The sequence below is a fragment of the Ranitomeya variabilis genome, chromosome 3 (genome assembly GCF_051348905.1).
Source record: "Ranitomeya variabilis isolate aRanVar5 chromosome 3, aRanVar5.hap1, whole genome shotgun sequence".
NCBI lineage: Eukaryota > Metazoa > Chordata > Amphibia > Anura > Dendrobatidae > Ranitomeya > Ranitomeya variabilis.
This window is the reverse complement of record NC_135234.1, coordinates 559,595,095-559,613,997: the sequence shown is the minus strand read 5'-3', so window position 1 is coordinate 559,613,997 and position 18,903 is coordinate 559,595,095. Positions and strand designations below refer to the sequence as shown.

The following is an 18,903-nucleotide window of genomic DNA, read 5'->3' as shown; positions in this document are numbered from 1 at the left end:
ACTATTTTTTGTTAAGTATGTAATTCCACATGTGTTAATTCATAGTTTTGATGCCTTCAGTGTGAATACACAACTTTCATAGTCATGAAAATACTGAAATATCTTGATATGTGAAGGTGTTCCCAAACTTTTGGTCTGAACTGTATGTGCATATATATATATATATATATATATATATATATATATATATATATATATATATATATATATATATATACAGGTTCTTCTCACAAAATTAGAATATTATCAAAAATTCCATTTATTTCAGTTCTTCAAAAAAATAAAGTTAAATTCTTATATTATATGTAGCCTTTACAGACAGAGTGATCTATTTCAAGTGTTTATTTCTGTTAATGTTGATGATTATAGCTTACAGCCAATGAAAATCCAAAAGTCATTATCTCAGTAAATTAGAATAGTTAACAAAAATGTCCTTTAGTCTGTTTCAGTAGGCTCCACAATCATGGGGAAGACTGCTGACTTGATAGATATCCAGAAGGCAGTCATTGACACACTCTACAAGGAGGGTAAGCCACAAAGGTCATTGCTAAAGAAACTGGCTGTTCACAGAGTGCTGTATCCAAGCAAATGGAAAGTTGAGTGGAAACTGCAGCCTTGAAAGGATTGTTAAGAAAAGGCCATTCAAAATTTTTGGGGAGATTCACAAGAAGTGGACTGCTGCTGGAGTTATTGCTCCAAGAGCCATCACACACAGACTATCCAGGACATGGGCTACAAGTGTCACATTCCTTGTGTCAAGACACTCATGGCCAATAGACAATGCCAGAAGCTTCTTACCTGGGCCAAGTAGAAAAAGAACTGAACTGTTGCTCAGTGGTCCACGGTGGTGCTTTCAGATGAAAGTACATTTTGCATTTAATTTGGAAATCAAGGTCTGGAGTCTGGAGGAAGAGTGGAAATGCATATAATACATGCTGTTTGGGTCTAGTGTGAAGTTTCCACAATCAGTGATGGTTTGGGCAGCCATGTCACCTGCTGGTGTAGGTTCACTGTGTTTTATCAAGACCAAAGTCAGCGCAGCCGTCTACCAGGGAATTTTAGAGCACTTCATGCATCCCTCTGCCGACAAGCTTATTGGAGATGGATATTTCATTCTCCAGCATGACTTGGCATCTGTCTACACTTCCAAAAGTACAAATACCTAGTTTAAAAACAGCACTATCACTGTGCTTAATTGACAAGCAAACTTGCATGACTTTAACCACAGAGAGAATCTATGGGGTATTGTCAAGAGGAAGATGAGAGAAACTAGACCCAACAATGCAGATGAGCTGAAGGCTGCTATCAAAGCAACCTGGGCTTCCATAACACCTCAGCAGTGCCACAGGCTTAACACATCCATGCCATGCCGCAATGATGCAGTAATTGATGCAAAAGAAGCCTCAACCAAGTATTGAATGTATTTACTGAACCTACATTTGAGTATTCCAACATTTGGGATTTTAAAATCATTTTTCAAGTTGGTGTCATAAAGTATTCTAATTTACTGAGATAATAACTTTTGGTTGTTCATTGGCTGTAAGCCATAATCATCAACATAAAGAGAAATAAACACTTGAAATAGATCACTCTGTTTGTAATGACTCTATAGAAGAGAAGATATGTAGTTATATAGGAAAAATAAAAACTAGTTTTATCCAAAGTCTCACCCCGTATAATTGTTACATACACACGTGGTCAAAATTGTTGGTACCCCTCGCTTAATGACAGAAAAACCCACAATGGTCACAGAAATAACTTGAATCTGACAAAAGTAATAATAAATTAAAAATCTATGAAAATAAACAAGTTAGACATTGCTTTTCAACCATGCTTCCACAGAATTTAAAAAAAAATAAAGCTCATGCTATAGGCCTGAACATAAATGATGGTACCCTTAACTTAATATTTTGTTGCACAACTTTTTGAGGCAATTACTGCAGTCAAACAATTTCTGTAACTGCGACTGAGACCAAGCTTTCTAACACTGGGCAGCACATTTCTCTCTAGAATCCCTTCATAGTCTTGAGATTTCATTGTACCTGCTTAGATTTTAGACACCCTGTGCCAGATGCAGCAAATCAGCCCCAGAACATAACAGAGCCTCCTCCATGTTTCACATTAGGGGCATTGTTTTTTTCTTGATATGCTTCATTTTTCCATCTGGGAACAAAGCTGATGCACCTTGCTAAAAAGTTAAATTTTTGTCTCATCTGTCCATAGGACATTCTCCCAAAAGCTTTGTGGCTTGTCAACATGTAGTTTGGAAAATTCCAGTCTTGCTTTTTCATGATTTTTTTTTAACAATGGTTTCCTCCTTGGTCATCTCCCATGAAATCCACTTTGGCTCATAGAACCACGGATGGTGTGATCTGACACTGATGTTACTGGAGCTTGAAGTTCACCTTTAATCTGTTTAACACTTATTTGCATTTAAAGTAGGTTTTGGGTAGTTTTAAGCCTGGTTTCACATTTGCGTCTGTGTGTGCAGCGTACGATCGGCATAGATCCGCATGCATCATGCGTACCTATCTTTAACATGATGTATGCATGGACATGTTTTTGTATGCGTTTGCATACTTTTGCATACGCATGCGTTTATTCGTGGTGTGCGGCGGTGCATGGCAAATGTAACATGTTGCATTTTTGGAAGCGTCAGAAATCAGTCAAATATGCGCAGGCATTCGCATGCAGATGAGTGTGTTAAAAAAATGCATTACTGTCTATGGGAACGCATGTGTACGCATGCGTTCGATGCGCTTGCGTTCTTCGGACTGCACATGTCCAGGAACTGTTTTGAGACACGATCATAGAGACACGGCCTCCTGGAAAAATCAAATGCATGTGTATAAAAAGCTACGTTTTTTTGCCGTCATGCGTAAGCTGATGCGGATAAAAAATGCTGTGTTAGCATGTGTTTGCATGCGTTTTTGCATGCGTTTGCGTTTGCGGATGATACGCTGCGCACATAGATGTGAAAGTAGCCTTACATAGATCAGCAATAAGGATCGTGCTGCTCATTGAACCTCTCCTCAATTTGTTTATTTGTAATTTCTGAAGAATATTTAAAATTATTAAAATTAGTTTATATTTCCTGTTTCAGAGTAAACTTGCCAGATTACAGACAATGTTCTGTATTACTCAATGTTTTATGTAAGTCCAATCTCTACATATTTATGCAGCAGCCTGCACCACTCCCATGTGTCTTTTACTGACTAATTACATTTTTTGTCTGAAATTCACTTACTTGAATTTATAATAGTAATTTGCAAGTGTTGATGGGTGATATTAGGGTGATTTTCAGCAACTAGGGATTAGCGAATTCCTGTGTATTTGTTGGCTGTCGAGCCTGTTCTGGAAGTGAATGGGAACTCTAGAGCTCCTTAGAAATAGCCGCCAAGGAGTTGGGGTGTCGTTTCTCATTTATTTCAGGGTGCCAACCTCCGCTGTCAAGTAGACTTAAGGATAGCGGGTATCTAGCATCTGATTAGGGTTTAACTTAATTGAAATTTTTTACATTGCATGGTTTTTTGGTATATTTTAGTGAATATCAAATAAAATAATAGTTTTTTTCTATGTTTTGGTTGGTTTAATAGCATACAGCGAGATGCTATATATAAGTTAATTTTGCTAAAAAATCTAAACAATTGTATAAAACAATAAAAACTTGAACGAGAAATCACTTAAAGGTAATTGCGACAGTTTCAAAGTATCAAAGGAACTAACAGATTCCCTTTAAATTCCAGTTGCATTAAGTATACTTTTGGAAGTACAACCACCAGTTAAACCATGGCTGTACAATTACATCACAAATTGAGCACATACCTTGTAGTAAGTAAATAAGTAATCAGTAATAGTATATGTTAATAACACATGATGCTTAGTTAACACTATTGTGATAAAAAACAATCAAAGTTGGCTTGTCCCGCCTCCATCCCAGTCGGGACACCTTAACCCTTCTGGGTACACCATGACAAGGTGTACCCAGCCGGGACAGTCCTAGCCTATCTCTAATATGAAAATCTCACTTTGTGTCAACCGACCTCATTGTGAATACGTGCAGAGAAGGACAAGGGCTCTGATTGTCCATTCACCTTTCCATGGGAAGCTATATAGATAAATGCCTAGCTCATTTCTTTGGTTTTGCTGTACTTTTTTTGTTCTTTATACAAGCAGGGCCGTGGCCCCTCTTTCTGAGCTGTGCATTTATCTATATAACTTTCCATGGCGGGTGTCTACACATTGCGGGCCCCTGTCTTGCTCTACCCTTATTCATATTGAGGTAGGCTGGCACAAAATAGTGTTTTAATACCAGAGACAGGCTAGGAACATCCTGACTAGGTACACCATGTTGTGGTGGAATGGCTTTTATGTTTTTTGTTAATCAAAATAGTGCTAAGTACCCTATGTTACTTACCGGTGCTGTTACTGCTTACTTACTCTAGGGTATATGATCAATTTGTTTATTTTTTCCATTTTGCCTGTGAAATGGCTCAGTGTGAACGTGCTCTTACTCAATGTGTGTATACCAGCTTATGATCATTTCTTTGGTTTTACATCAGATACTGCTTTACGCTACAGAACAAATAACCCTCTGCACAATTGCCACTTGTTATTTAAGCCATGTCCTTCAAGTATGACAGAAAGTGACAAAAAGAGTTGGGGTAGTGTTATTAGAAGATGACTGGAGGAAACTGTAGCCTTGTACCGACACTTAAATCCCGTAAAACAAACAACACTAGTATTCATGTTGTCAAAAATAACAATAGAGGCGCCACAGTCCCAACAAGTATTAGTACCTCAGAATGCAGAGACACCTGGACTATGCCAGACACTAGTGTCTGTCCTTCCTATCCCCTTCTCCCAGCAATGTGACAGGTAAGGGACGTGCACAGCTCCTGCATATGTGGCATTAATGATAGAATGGCAGCAGAGAGGAGACTCCAGCGATAACGAGGTGGAGTGCGATGTAAAATGACACTCACATTAAACCTTCTTTTACTGGGAAGGGCTTGAAGGCTCAGGCAAAAGCCAAGAAATCTCATTGCTTCCGCCCAATTCTCTGCTTCTAACAATCTGACTAATAGTAATGTGAGCTAACAAGAAAGGCTAGAAAGGGAAGAGGAGAGGAGCTGACACTACTCCCGCAGCTCAATGGAAGGATCTGTCACAGATACATCTGCGCTGCCCTGCAGGCAGGAGAGGGTTAAGCTCATGAAGTAAATTCAAGATTGCCTGACTATCTGCTCTGAATATTAAATAAGCTGGGGATGTCTGTCCGGGGATCAGCCCCGGCATCACCCACACGCTGACTGTGTGCCGAGGTCTTCAGTGGGAGCCCGGCTCCGTGGGTTGCACACAGCTCTGTGGATATGTTCACGCTGGCAGCAAAGTTCATTTTGTGATGAGAATGTTTTCCATTGTGAAAGATTTTGCTATAAAAGAAGACGACTATCAGCAGAAGGAGCAGAAGGAGCTGTAGGAGGCTGTTGGGACACGTCCATTATCTGATCTCATTGAGTTACACCTCCACAGGTAAGAAGCTGCTGTGTGAGAGTGATGGCATTCCACAGTCCGGTGCACTGCTGGTGGAGTGTGTGCACAGATCTAGTGTATACTGTATAACCTGGTCATATTATATACTGTGTAATCTGGTCATATTATATACTGTATAATCTGGTAGTAATATATACTGTATAACCTGGTCATATTATATACTGTGTAATCTGGTCATATTATATACTGTATAATCTGGTAGTAATATATACTGTATAAACTGGTCATATTATATATTGCAGAATCTGGTCATATTATATACTGTATAATCTGGTAGTAATATATATTTATAACCTGGTCATATTATATGCTGTATAATCTGGTGATATTATATGCTGTATAATGTGGTAGTAATATATACTGTATAACCTGGTCATATTATGTGCTGTGTAATCAGGTCATATTATATATATACTGTGTAACCTGGTCATATTATATACTGTATAACCTGGTCATATTATATGCTGTATAATCAGGTCATATTATATAATGTGTAATCTGGTCATATTATATACTGCATAATCTGGTAGTAATATATACTGTATAAACTGGTCATATTATATACTGCAGAATCTGGTCATATTATATACTGTATAATCTGGTAGTAATATATACTTTATAACCTGGTCATATTATATGCTGTATAATCTGGTAGTAATATATACTGTATAACCTGGTCATATTATGTGCTGTGTAATCAGGTCATATTATATATACAGTATACTGTGTAACCTGGTCATATTATATACTGTATAACCTGGTCATATTATATGCTGTATAATCAGGTCATATTATATACTGTATAATCTGGTAGTAATATATACTGTATAATCTGGTGGTATATACTGTATAATGTGGTCATAGTATACACTGTATAATCTAGAAGTATAGATATACTGTATAATCTGGTATTAATATACACTGTATAGTCTGAAAGTAATATATACTGTATAATCTGGTGATATAGATATACTGTATAATCTGGTCATATTATATACTGTGTAATCTGGTAGTAATATATACTGTATAATCTTTAAGTAATATATACTGTATAATCTGGTGGTATAGATATACTGTATAATCTGGTCACATTATATACTGTAGAATCTGGTAGTCATATATACTGTATAGTCTGATAGTAATATATACTGTTTAATCTGGTGATATAGATATATTGTATAATATGGTGGTATATATACACTGTATTATTTGGTCATATACTGCATAATATGGTAGTACAGATACACTGTATAATCTGGCATTAATATATACTGTACAATATGGCAGTAATATATACTGTATAATCTGGTAGAATAGATGTACTGTATATTTTGGTCATTATATACTGTATAATCTAGTATTATTAATATACTGTATAATCTTGTCATAATATATACTGAATAATCTGGACGTATTATATACTGCATAATCTAGCAGTTTAGAAAAACTTTATTATCTAGTAGTATAATGATACTGTAGAAACTATAAAAATATAGTTATACTGCATACATTAGTAGTGTAGATATATTGTGTCATCAAGTAGTAGTATAGTTATACTGTAAGTATAGTCATTCTGTATATACTGTTTAATAGTATAGCTGCACATATATGATGTAGTAGTGTAGTTGTACTGTCTATACTTCTATACAGTTTAGTAATAATATTGTTACACTGTATATAGTGTATAGTCTGATAGTATAGTTATTCTGCATATGCTGTTATACCATATAATCTAATGATGGAATAGCAATCGTTTATGTATTATGGATTAACTATGCGATTTGCAGCTTTGTTACTTTAGTACATAGATACAAAACAATGGCTGCTGAGCAATAGTAACCTGTTTAGGAGAGTACACCTGAGCTTCTAGACATACTGTTGCCTATACAGCCAGGGAAGCGCTATTGCAATAGATATCACACAATAGAAGTACTGCATGTATATATTTCAGCTTTATGCATTAGTATCAGCATCTCTGCAGGTAGAGCAGAACGTGGAATTTAGCCTAACCCCTGGTAATATCTCTCTGTGCTATTTGTGGCTTAATCTAGACCACCAGGTAACCCCCCTGAAACAAGTCAATGACAGCCCAGCTCTTCTACATTTTCTCTGTCTTGATCATTTAAATTTAATATCTAGTTTACACACATTGTATGGGTTAAAATGTATTTCATATGATAGACCTATACTTATGCCAATTCTAGTATGCTATATTCAATACGTCATCTATGTTTCTATGTATCTCATCTTTCTAAATTTTACACACTTAGATGTTTGTCCATTTCCAAAATTCATAAGGACCTGGAGGGAAACAGTAAAATGACACATTTAGCTCAGCTAGATCTCTAGAGGTAACAAAACTGAATTTTTCATTGATTCTTTTGTGTACTGTAGTAACTAACTGACAAAAATACAGTTATGATGCAGATAAGAAAAGTCAGTTCTACTTTACATGGAAAGATGGACGGATAAATAATAGATAGATAGATACATAGATGTTAGAGAGATATAGATAGATAGATGGATAGATAGTAGATAGATAACAGATAGATATAAGATAGATAGATAGAAGATAGATAGATGATAGATAGAAGATAGATAGATAGATGGATACATAAGGGATAGATAGATAGATAGATAGATAGATAGATAGATAGATAGATAGATAATAAGTAGACAGATAATGTATAGATAGATACCAGATAGATAACAGTTATATAGATAGATATAAGATAGATAGATAGATAGATAGATAGATAGATAGATAGATAGATAGATAGATAGATAAGGGATAGATATAAGATAGATAGATACATAAGGGCTAGACAGATATAATATAGATAGATAGATAAGGGATAGCTAGATAGATAGATAATGTACAGATAGATTGATAGATAGATATGAGTTAGAGAGATATCAGATAGATAGATAGATAGATAGATAGATAGATAGATAGAGAATTGATAGATAATGTACAGATAGATAGATAGATAGATAGATAGATAGATAGATAGATAGATAGATAGATATGGGCTAGATAGATGGATAGATAGATAGATAGATAGATAGATATGAGATAGATGGATACATCTATAGATAGATAGATAGATAGATAGACAGACAGATAGACAGATAGTTAGATAGATAGATAGATAGACAGACAGATAGACAGATAGATAGATATGAGATAGATATAGATACATCTATAGATAGATAGATAGATGGACAGATAGAGAGATATGATATAGATAGATGGAGAGATAATAGACAGATATGATATAGATAGATACATAGATAGATATAGAGATAGAAAGATAGATAGAGAGACTGATAGATATGGGATAGATAGATTGATAATGTACAGATTTATAGATAGATAGAGAGATATGATATAGATACATAGATAGATAATGGATAGATAGATAGATAGATAGATAGATAGATAGATAGATAGATAGATAGATAGATAGATGTGAGATAGATAGGTAGATAGATAGATATGAGATAGCTAGATAATGTACAGATATATAGATATATAGATATGGGATAGATAGATAATGTACAGATAGCTAGATATGGGATAGATAGATGGACAGATAGATATGAGATAGATAGATGGATATATGGATGGATGGACAGACAGAGAGAGACAAATAGATAGACAGGTGGACAGATAGATATGAGATAGATAGATAAATACATCTGTAGATAGATAGATGACAGATAGATAAATATGAGATACATAGATATATAGATAGATACATAAATAAATATGAGATAGATAGATAGATAATGTACAGATAGATAGATGAATAGATAGATATGAGATAGATAGATGTGAGATAAATTGATGGATGGATGGATGGATGGATTGACAGACAAATGGATACATAAGGGCTAGACAGATATAAGATGGATATATAGATAGATAGATAGATAGATAAGGGATAGCTAGATAGATTGATATATAGATATATAGATAATGTACAGATAGATAGATATGAGATAAATAAATAAATATCAGATAGATAGATAGATAGATAATGTACAGATAGATAGATAGATAGATAGATAGATAGATAGATAGATAGATAGATAGATAGATATGGGATAAATAAATAGATAGATAGATAGATAGATAAATATGGGATAGATAGATATGGGATAGACAGATAGACAGATAGATGGACAGATAGATAGATATGAGATAGATACATAGATACATCCATAGATAGATAGATGGACAGATAGATAGAGATATGATATAGATAGATGTACAGATATAGACAGATGTGATATAGATAGATACATAGATTGATAGACTGATAGATATGGGATAGATAGATAGATAGATAGATAGATAGATAGATAGATAGATAGATAGACTGATTGATATGGGATAGATAGATAATGTACAGATATATAGATAGATAGATATGAGATATATAGATATGAGATAGATAGGTAGATAGATATACTGTATATGAGATAGATAGATAGATAGATAGATAATGTACAGATAGATAGATAGATAGATAGATAGATAGATAGACAGATAGATATGAGATAGATAGATGGATAGATGGATGGATGGACAGACAGAGACAGATAGGTAGACAGATGGACAGATAGATATGAGATAGATAGATAGGTAGACAGATGGACAGATAGATATGAGATAGATAGATAAATATTAGATAGATAGATAGATACATCTGTAGATAGATAGGTGAACAGATAGAGAGATATGATATAGATAGATGGATGGATATATAGAAAGATATGATAGATAGATAGATAGATAGATAGATAGATAGATAGATAGATAGATAGATAGATAGATAGATAACTTTAGATGGATAAAGTGATATAACCATGTAATTAGTATTGGGCCCACATTTGATAGAACTAGTGTAAGTAGGAGCGGAATAAGTCAGAAATGCCTCGGGGCTAGTTCCCCTTGTACAGAATGCCTGCCTGGTTTCATGCCTGCGAGGTGTGGTGTGGCCATTAGTCATTATACGTCAGGTACCTGGGCACATTTTCACCTTTAGCTGCTGAGGAGATGAATCCTTACTGATTTAGTGTTGTACTTCGGTATAAAACTTGAATTCAGCAACAGAAGATGTTTCTGCAAATGTCAATGTTGGACTGTGGTAGGAAAGTATAAATACATCGGTCTTACTGAATAGGTCAAATCAAGCTTGAAGTCTGCTGTGACTTGAAAGTCTGCAGTAATTCTCTCCTGTCCGCATCCACACACTGTTTATCCGCTCGGATCCTTCTATATACATCCTGCATGAACAGTTTAATGTGAGGTCCTTTGCTGTTCCAATTGTTTACACATTTTTTTCAGCCCCTGCTGGACTTTAATTAAAATCAGAGATTTTTTGTTTTGTGAAATTAAAAACTTCAGCATTAAGAAATGTAACAGGCTGAAAGAAGAGCCTGTCACTGCTGCGAAGGCAAGCTCTCAGTATGTAATGTAAGTCATTAGGCGAGTGTAACTTTCATTTAATGGCTCCCAGCTAGTATTACATTTGGTTTAACCCTTTTTATATCTAGTGTATACTTCAAAGGTCCAACTTTAAAGTATCATTTCTATGACTTCTATGGTTTATAGGCATTTAAACTTGAACTGATTCATTTTCCAAGCTCGTATTCAATGTGTACAGTGTATATCTACAGAATTAAAAGCCTTGAGGCGGTATGTGTTAGTAATTCTGTATTCATTTTTGGATTATTAGATGTCCTTATATAACTTCCTATTTGATGCCGGGTGTTTGGTATCTTAACTGAGAATAGACAAGTTGCCAAATTTCGAAGTCTTGTAATCCTTAGAAGAATCTACTAATTACTTTAATATGTTCATCGTTAATTAAAACCATATACATCTATGGTGGCTTCTTTATTCTATGTAATCATAAACACTATTCAGCTCAAGATTGCCAAGAATAATCTGTTACTAATGGGAAATATGCAGTTATTCGTTTCCTATAATCACAACTATTATGCATGTGAAGTGCTATATGGCCTATTTTAGTAGAATTTCCAATGCATGTGTTACCGTTTGGAAAACACTATAGGCTTGTATTAGAGGAGAAGCCAGCAATGTCAGTTTGCACCTTCATAATATTAGCTCTACTATTTGTATGACTGTACACAAGTCCATAAAGACTAATACTACTAATAATAATAATTTTATTTATATGGCGCCAACATATTCCGCAGCGCTTTACAGATTATAGAGGGGATTTGCACAGACAATAGACATTACAGCATAACAAAAATCACAGTTCAAAATAGATACCAGGAGGAATGAGGGCCCTGCTCGCAAGCTTACAAACTATGAGGAAAAGGGGAGACACGAGAGGTGGATGGTAACAATTGCTTTAGTTATTTGGACCAGCCATAGTGTAAGGCTCGGGTGTTCATGTAAAGCTGCATGAACCAGGTAACAGCCTAAGTATGTAGCAGTACAGACACAGAGTGCTATTAACTGCATAAAGTGTATGAGAACATGATGCGAGGAACCTGATTATGGTTTTAGTTTTTTGAATGGGCCACACAGGGATCGTTAGGTTAATGCGTTGAGACGGTAGGCCAGTCTGAACAAATGCATTTTTAGGGCGCACTTAAAACTGTGGGGATTGGGGATTAATCACATTAACCTGGGTAGTGTATTCTAAATAGTTGGCACAGCACGTGAAAAGTCTTGGAGAGGGGAGTGGGAGGTTCTGAATATTGAGGATGCTAACCTCAGGTCATTAGCAGAACGTAGGGCACAGGAAGGGTGGCGGACTGAGACCAGGGAGGAGATGTAGGGTGGAGCTGAGCCATGGAGTGCTTTGTGGATGAGGGTAATGGTTTTGTACTGGATTCTGGAGTGGATGGGTAACCAGTGTAATGAATGGCACAAGGTAGAGGCATCGGTGTAACGGTTGGTGAGGAATATGATCATAGTAGCAGCATTCAGGACAGATTGGAGCGAGGAGAGTTTGGTAAGAGGGAGGCCGATTAGTAGAGAGTTACAATAGTCCAGACTTCATAAGAGTACACTTATGTTCCTGAAAACTTCATAGATTATGGTAAAAAAATAATTTTTAATTGAGCATGATATGCGGTCTGTTGTGATCGGTTTATAATAGTGAGGCTAAAAGCTGAGGATTTCAGTGCATCAGCTCTCAAGAGACATTAATGCACCTTGCAGAGACAGAAGAGGTAGTAGGGATTCTATGAGAACAATGTTCGAAGGGAGAAAGTATAAAGAATAACTCTTCACTTGAGGAAGAAAATTATTTCTCTAGTGTCATCTGTGTACTTTGCTGTCTATATATGGTGTAGAATCTTCTGAGTTTTTGGGTGCCAGTTATTATTAATTAACTAGAGCTACTGAATCATTAAATGGGAATTTATTACCAATAGGACCAAGGACCTTCATAAGGGAAACCTAAGGGAGAAATGTACATTGCAAGGGAAAAGGTAATAGGATAGGGTGGTGTACAATATGAAGTAGGAAGAATGCCTAACTAGCGTGGTGTGCTACCTTTAAATCAGTCACACAGTCAGACATAGTCCATGCATTGTCTCTCCCTGTAACACCTCCATTTAATAGCATCAGCCAATCAGGTCACAGTGCTTTGAGTTATCCAGAAACATGCGCATGGCTGCTAATGCCAACACTCTCCTGAAGGTGGTGCTTTTAGGTCCAGAGTGATTATGAGGGTCAAGGGTCAAACGTGATTGCAGTTGTCTACATTTTCCTGCAGAAGAAGTCCTTGTATATAACCACAGGGGTTATGTACCTTCAAAGAGGTCAGACAAGATGTCCATCTTGCATGTAGGTGCTTTCTTTACTCTATCAACACAACAAAAGGCATCACACAACAGAACACACAATTGTCTTCATGCCTCACAAGTTTTGTGACCAATCCCCTTACAGCTCATGATCTGTCTCTTTGATGTAGGCCTTTGGTGTTATCCGGAACTCATGGATTCAATTGTGAGTTCAGTGTTCTTATGATACATACATTGTCCATGTTGGCTTCCGACACATGGGTATCTCTGTCTCAGAATAAAGCAAAGCCTTACAGAGAAGCTACTGATATGTGACATTTTTCCTTCTTTGACATATTTGTGTGATGAGTTTGCATTAGAAAAATTAGTGCACCAAAAGATCTTTGATGGTGATAAATGTTAATTGTATTCATCATTGATAACATAGGTTATTATTTTATTGGCTAAAGCTCAAACTGCTTGAAATTAACAAGCAACTTTGCAATTGACTTGTTATTAAAAATCTTATCCATTCTCAAGAATTAAATAACTTTAAATCTGTTGTTTATGGTCTGTTGCCTGCGTTACCTGACACTACTGCTATGTAACAAAAGCAGCCCATCATGCACATTGCTTACAAGCTCTTTCTCATAGAACTTGTAAGCACTTTCCTGACTCTGGAGCACACTGTTAGCTCCCAATTCAGCCAACATTAGAGCCGTCATAGACCACCCAATGTACAGAGAAAGGTTGAACTTGATGGACTTAGGTCTTTTTTCAACCTATATAACGGTGTAACTATGATACTGCTCTATGAGATAGACTTTTTTCTGCAGTATTGGAGGAGTGAACGGTTGAGACCAGGGGTGCAACTATGGTGCTAATTTAAACTGTCAATCAAGCAGGAACCTTGGAAACTAGGGAACCATGTACTCTTACTAGGAGATAATACAATCCCTTCAAAGCCAAAAGTCAGTTTTAATATTAAAGCTGGAGAACCATCTCAACTGACCTCACTATAAATATACGTGTTCCAGGTTGGAAAGTTGAACGAAAAACAGACCCATAGATCAAGAATGTAAAATCTATCATACCATTCCTCAGTTCCTCTGTCCTCTGCCATTGGAGGGCCATCATGGGGCCCTGTAAATACATTAAATTATTGACAAATGTTAACAAGAGTGATGGGAACCTTAGATTTTAATGTAATGTCTGTAGGCACAGCTTTAGTTATTTGCATTTTCTTTATTTCTGGTCCAATTTTCCAGTTAATTTTTTTGTCAAGTTCACTTCATCATTTATAATTCTGAAATGTTTATTTTAAATTGAAAACAGAGGCCCCAGAAATAGATCAGTTTATGACTTACTTTCCTTTTATAAACCATAAAGTTCAATGTAGAAACTTAAGTTGAAGCTCATGGTCCTAATGCAAAATCCATAAAAGGACCCTCTACCAAAGTACCATTTAAAATACTGGTTTTCTTTGTTCTGGTTATCTTTAGCAGGACCTCTGTGTAATTTCACTCTTTGGACCACCTATCGTTACAATGGTGATTTAATTGAACCATTAAAAATATTTTTTGATGGGTGATCAGCCTCACTCTTGGGTAATAATGTAAAACATGCTTTAATTATAAAAAGACAGATCACAATTTTGTTATGTATTGAGCTTCTGAAGTCATCTCTCCATGATTTCAGATAGTCAATACAAACCAAAATTCTAAAATGTATTGATTGTGCTATTATTACATTTTCCTTCATAGTTTAACTTTTAATAAATGGATCATACCATTGTGAAAACAAATTAATCTAATCTGTAGTAAAGGTGATTTATATCCACAAGGCCATAAACTGGTCCTTTTGACTGCAGACTTGAACAGTTGGGACCATACAGTATTTCACTGCAACTGAGGTACATGCTAGGCTGACTTTTGTGTTTATTATATTAGTGGTTGATCGGTGCTGCCTAGCCCCATGACTGCTGGAAACAATTAGCTGCAGCAATCATGTACGGATGGCCAGTGATCTCCTGTGGGAAAGTACAAAGACTTGAGAGAGACTGTGCCATATCAGGACAGGATTAGTAAGGGAGTTGTAAGGATAGCATGGCTTGTTTTTTATTCTATGACATTCTAAGCTTTTTTAAATGAGTCTGTCATCAGGTTATTGCTAGCCTATCAGCATAATGTAGTAAAGTAGACCCTGATTCCTGCAATGTGTCACTTACTGAGCAGCATAAAGGGAATCTGTCACCCCAACATTGGCCTCTAAACTAAGGCCACCGGCTTCAGGGGCTTATCTACAGCATTCTGTGCTGCTGTAGATAAGCCCTCAATATACCCTGAAAGATGAGAAAAACAGGTTATATTATACTCACCCAGGGGCGGTCCCGGTGCAGTTTGGGTTCGATGGGCATCGCGGTCCGTGTACAGCACCTCCCATCTTCATACGATGTTGTCCTCTTCTTTTCTTCCTGCCGCTGCTCCTGTGCAGGCATACTTTGTCTGCCCTGATGAGGGCAGAGCAAAGTACTGCAGTGCGCAGGTACCGGAAAAGGTCAGAGAATCCGGCACGTGCACACTGCAGTACTTTACGCTGACCTCAACAGGGCAAATCAGTACGCCGGAGTAGGAGCCGCGGCATGAAGACAAGAAGAGGACGACATCGTATGAAGATGGGAGGTGCCAAAACGCAATGCCCATCGGGCCCGAACCACACCAGGACCACCCCTGGGTGAGTAAAATATAACCTGTTTTTCTTATCTTTCAGGATACATCGGGGGCTTATCTACAGCATTACAGAATGCTGTAGATAAGCCCCTGATGCCGGTGGTTTTAGTTAGTAGGCCAATTTTGGGGTTACAGATTCCCTTTAATGTCATTTTGCTGAAACCACTGTTTTATCTGCTGCAGATCAAGCAGTTGTTTGAATGTTGACCTCCGTATAATCGGGTTCTCCACTTCTACAGTATGCTGCTCTTGGATTAGGTGGCAAAAAAACTGATGACAAATTCCCTTTAGATATTTTATTTTCATTTAATAATGAAAAATCAGCCCACATGTAGCAATACACCTAAAATAGTTAAAAGTAATTAAACGCTCATTTTTTAATACATTTTATATCCATCAAGGAAAGGAATGAAACTGAAAACCAGAATATTAACCCCTTTTTGACATAATATGCACATGTAAGATTTCCCTTGTTTGGTGCAGGCACCGGTGCTGAGCCAACGCCTTTCTGGGCACATGACAGCTGATCTATACAGCTGACATGTGCCCGCAACAGCTACCAGTAGAATCATGATCCACCCGCAGCTGTCAACTCCTTAAATGCTGCTGTCAATTTCTGACAGCGGCATTTAATTTGCACTTACAGTAGTTGCGTCACTGGCTCCGCCCATCGGTGACCCCGTCACATGATTGCGGGTCACCGATGGGTGTGCATGACAACCAGAAGTCTGCAGCAGACATCTGTGGATGTCATTGCCAGATTGCTATCAGCCCAGCCCCGTGGAGCTCATCAGTAGTGATACACACAGGCGATCTGATCATCGCATGTATGTTGCAGAGACGGTCAAAGTACTGCAGCTTCTAGTCTCGCATGGAGATTATTGAAGCATGCAAAAAGTAAGGAAAAAAAAATAAATAAAAGTTCAAATCATCCCCCTTTTGCCCATTCAAAATAAACAATAAAAAAATCTACACATATTTGTTATTGCCGCGTTCAGAATTGCCCGATCTATCAATATAAAAAAAATTCAACTGATTAATGAATGGCGTAACGAGAAAAAAATTCTAAACGCCAGAATTGTGCTTTTTTGGTCCCCACTACATTGCAATAAATGCAATAACGGGCAATCAAAGCATTGTATCTACACAAAGTTGTATCAATAAAAACTTCAGCTAGACTAGCAAAAAATAAGACCTCACCCAGATCACAAAAAATGGAGACTCCACAGGTCTCAGAAAATGCCATCTTTTTTTTTTTTTTCTTTAAAAAATGTTGGATTTTTTTCTTTACTTAAATTAAAAAGAACCTAGCAATGTTTGGTGTCTATGAACTCGTAATGACCTTGACAATCATAATGACAGGTCAGTTTTAGCATTTAGTGAACATGGTGAAAAAAATAACTGTGGAATTGCACTTTTTTTTGCTATTTCACAGCACTAGGATTTTTTTCCCCGTTTTCCAGTAGACAATATGCTAAAACCTTTGGTGCTGTTCAAAAGTACAACTTGTCCAACAAAAAGCGAGTCCTCATATGGCTATATTGACAAAAAATAAAAACGTTATGGCTCTGGGAAGAAGTGGAGCAAAAAAACAAAAATGCAAAAGTTGAAAATGGCCCGGGGGTTAAAGGGGTTAAAGAATTTGTTTTCATTCCTGTAACAAAATGCAAGTGTCTTCCAAACCCTGCTCTGTATGACTGTCTTATGCTGCATTAGAACTTTCTAATTTGCTAATTTGGAGTACAGATGATGGTAGTGAAAGCGTCAGCACTTGTCTTCACCTGAGAATCTTGTGTTTATCAGAGAAATCTCTTGCAGCAGTTGAAAGCCAGAGTTAATGAGACACAGGTGCACAATTAACTCTACCACTGCCATCATCTCCAACTCAGTATGTTCTGATAAGAATGCAGCTAAAGGCAGGCAAAAATCAAGGATTTCATAGCCACTTGCACTCCTTTTTATTTATGTGAATGAAGACAAATCTAATAAAGTGATTTTCATAGCTTTTCTTTTTTCTTCGTTAAACATCCTTCTGAATCTGCAAAAACCCTAGTCCATGCCCTCATCATCTCTCGCCTTGACTACTGCAACCTCCTGCTCTGTGGCCTCCCCTCAAACACCCTTGCACCCCTCCAATCTGTTCTAAACTCTGCTGCCCGACTAATCCACCTGTCCCCCCCGCTATTCTCCGGCCTCTCCCCTCTGTCAATCCCTTCACTGGCTCCCCATTGCCCAGAGACTCCAGTACAAAACCCTAACCATGACATACAAAGCCATCCACAACCTGTCTCCTCCTTACATCTGTGACCTCATCTCCCGGTACTTTCCTACACGCAACCTCCGATCCTCACAAGATCTCCTTCTCTACTCCCCTCTTATCTCCTCTTCCCACAATCGTATACAAGATTTCTCTCGCGTATCACCCCTACTCTGGAACCCTCTACCACAAAACATCAGACTCTCTCCCACCATCGAAACCTTCAAAAAGAATCTGAAGACCCACCTCTTCCGACAAGCCTACAACCTGCAGTAACCACCGATCGACCAAACCGCTACATGACCAGCTCTACCCTCACCTACTGTATTCTCACCCATCCCTTGAAGATTGTGAGCCTTTGCGGGCAGGGTCCTCTCTCCTACTGTACCAGTTATGACTTGTATTGTTCAAGATTATTGTACTTGTTTTTATTATGTATACCCCTCCTCACTTGTAAAGCGCCATGGAATAAATGGCGCTATAACAATAAATAATAATAATAATAATATCCTTCGGCTTGATCTCCAGCTATTGTGATATATGAATGAATGATCTCTAGGAAGATTGATCTTTTGCAAACCTAGA

General features: G+C 37.0%; 1 protein-coding gene and 1 long non-coding RNA gene across 3 annotated transcripts in view; one reads left to right on the top strand and one right to left on the bottom strand.

Annotated features, from left to right (window-relative positions):
• Nucleotides 1–4,984, bottom strand: part of LOC143816598 (uncharacterized) — a 52,245-nt gene extending 47,261 nt beyond the window's left edge. Inside the window, exon 1 of the long non-coding RNA XR_013223964.1 lies at nucleotides 4,800–4,984. This is a non-coding gene — a long non-coding RNA (uncharacterized LOC143816598). The remainder of the gene's footprint in view (nucleotides 1–4,799) is intronic.
• Nucleotides 4,985–5,098: 114 nt separating this feature from the next.
• SLITRK6 (SLIT and NTRK like family member 6) overlaps nucleotides 5,099–18,903 on the top strand; it is an 85,289-nt gene continuing 71,484 nt past the window's right edge. The window contains exon 1 of one of the 2 annotated variants that reach the window (XM_077297175.1): nucleotides 5,099–5,535. The gene's annotated coding sequence lies outside the window, so the exon portion shown is untranslated. The remainder of the gene's footprint in view (nucleotides 5,536–18,903) is intronic. The other variant, XM_077297176.1, reaches the window with a different exon arrangement.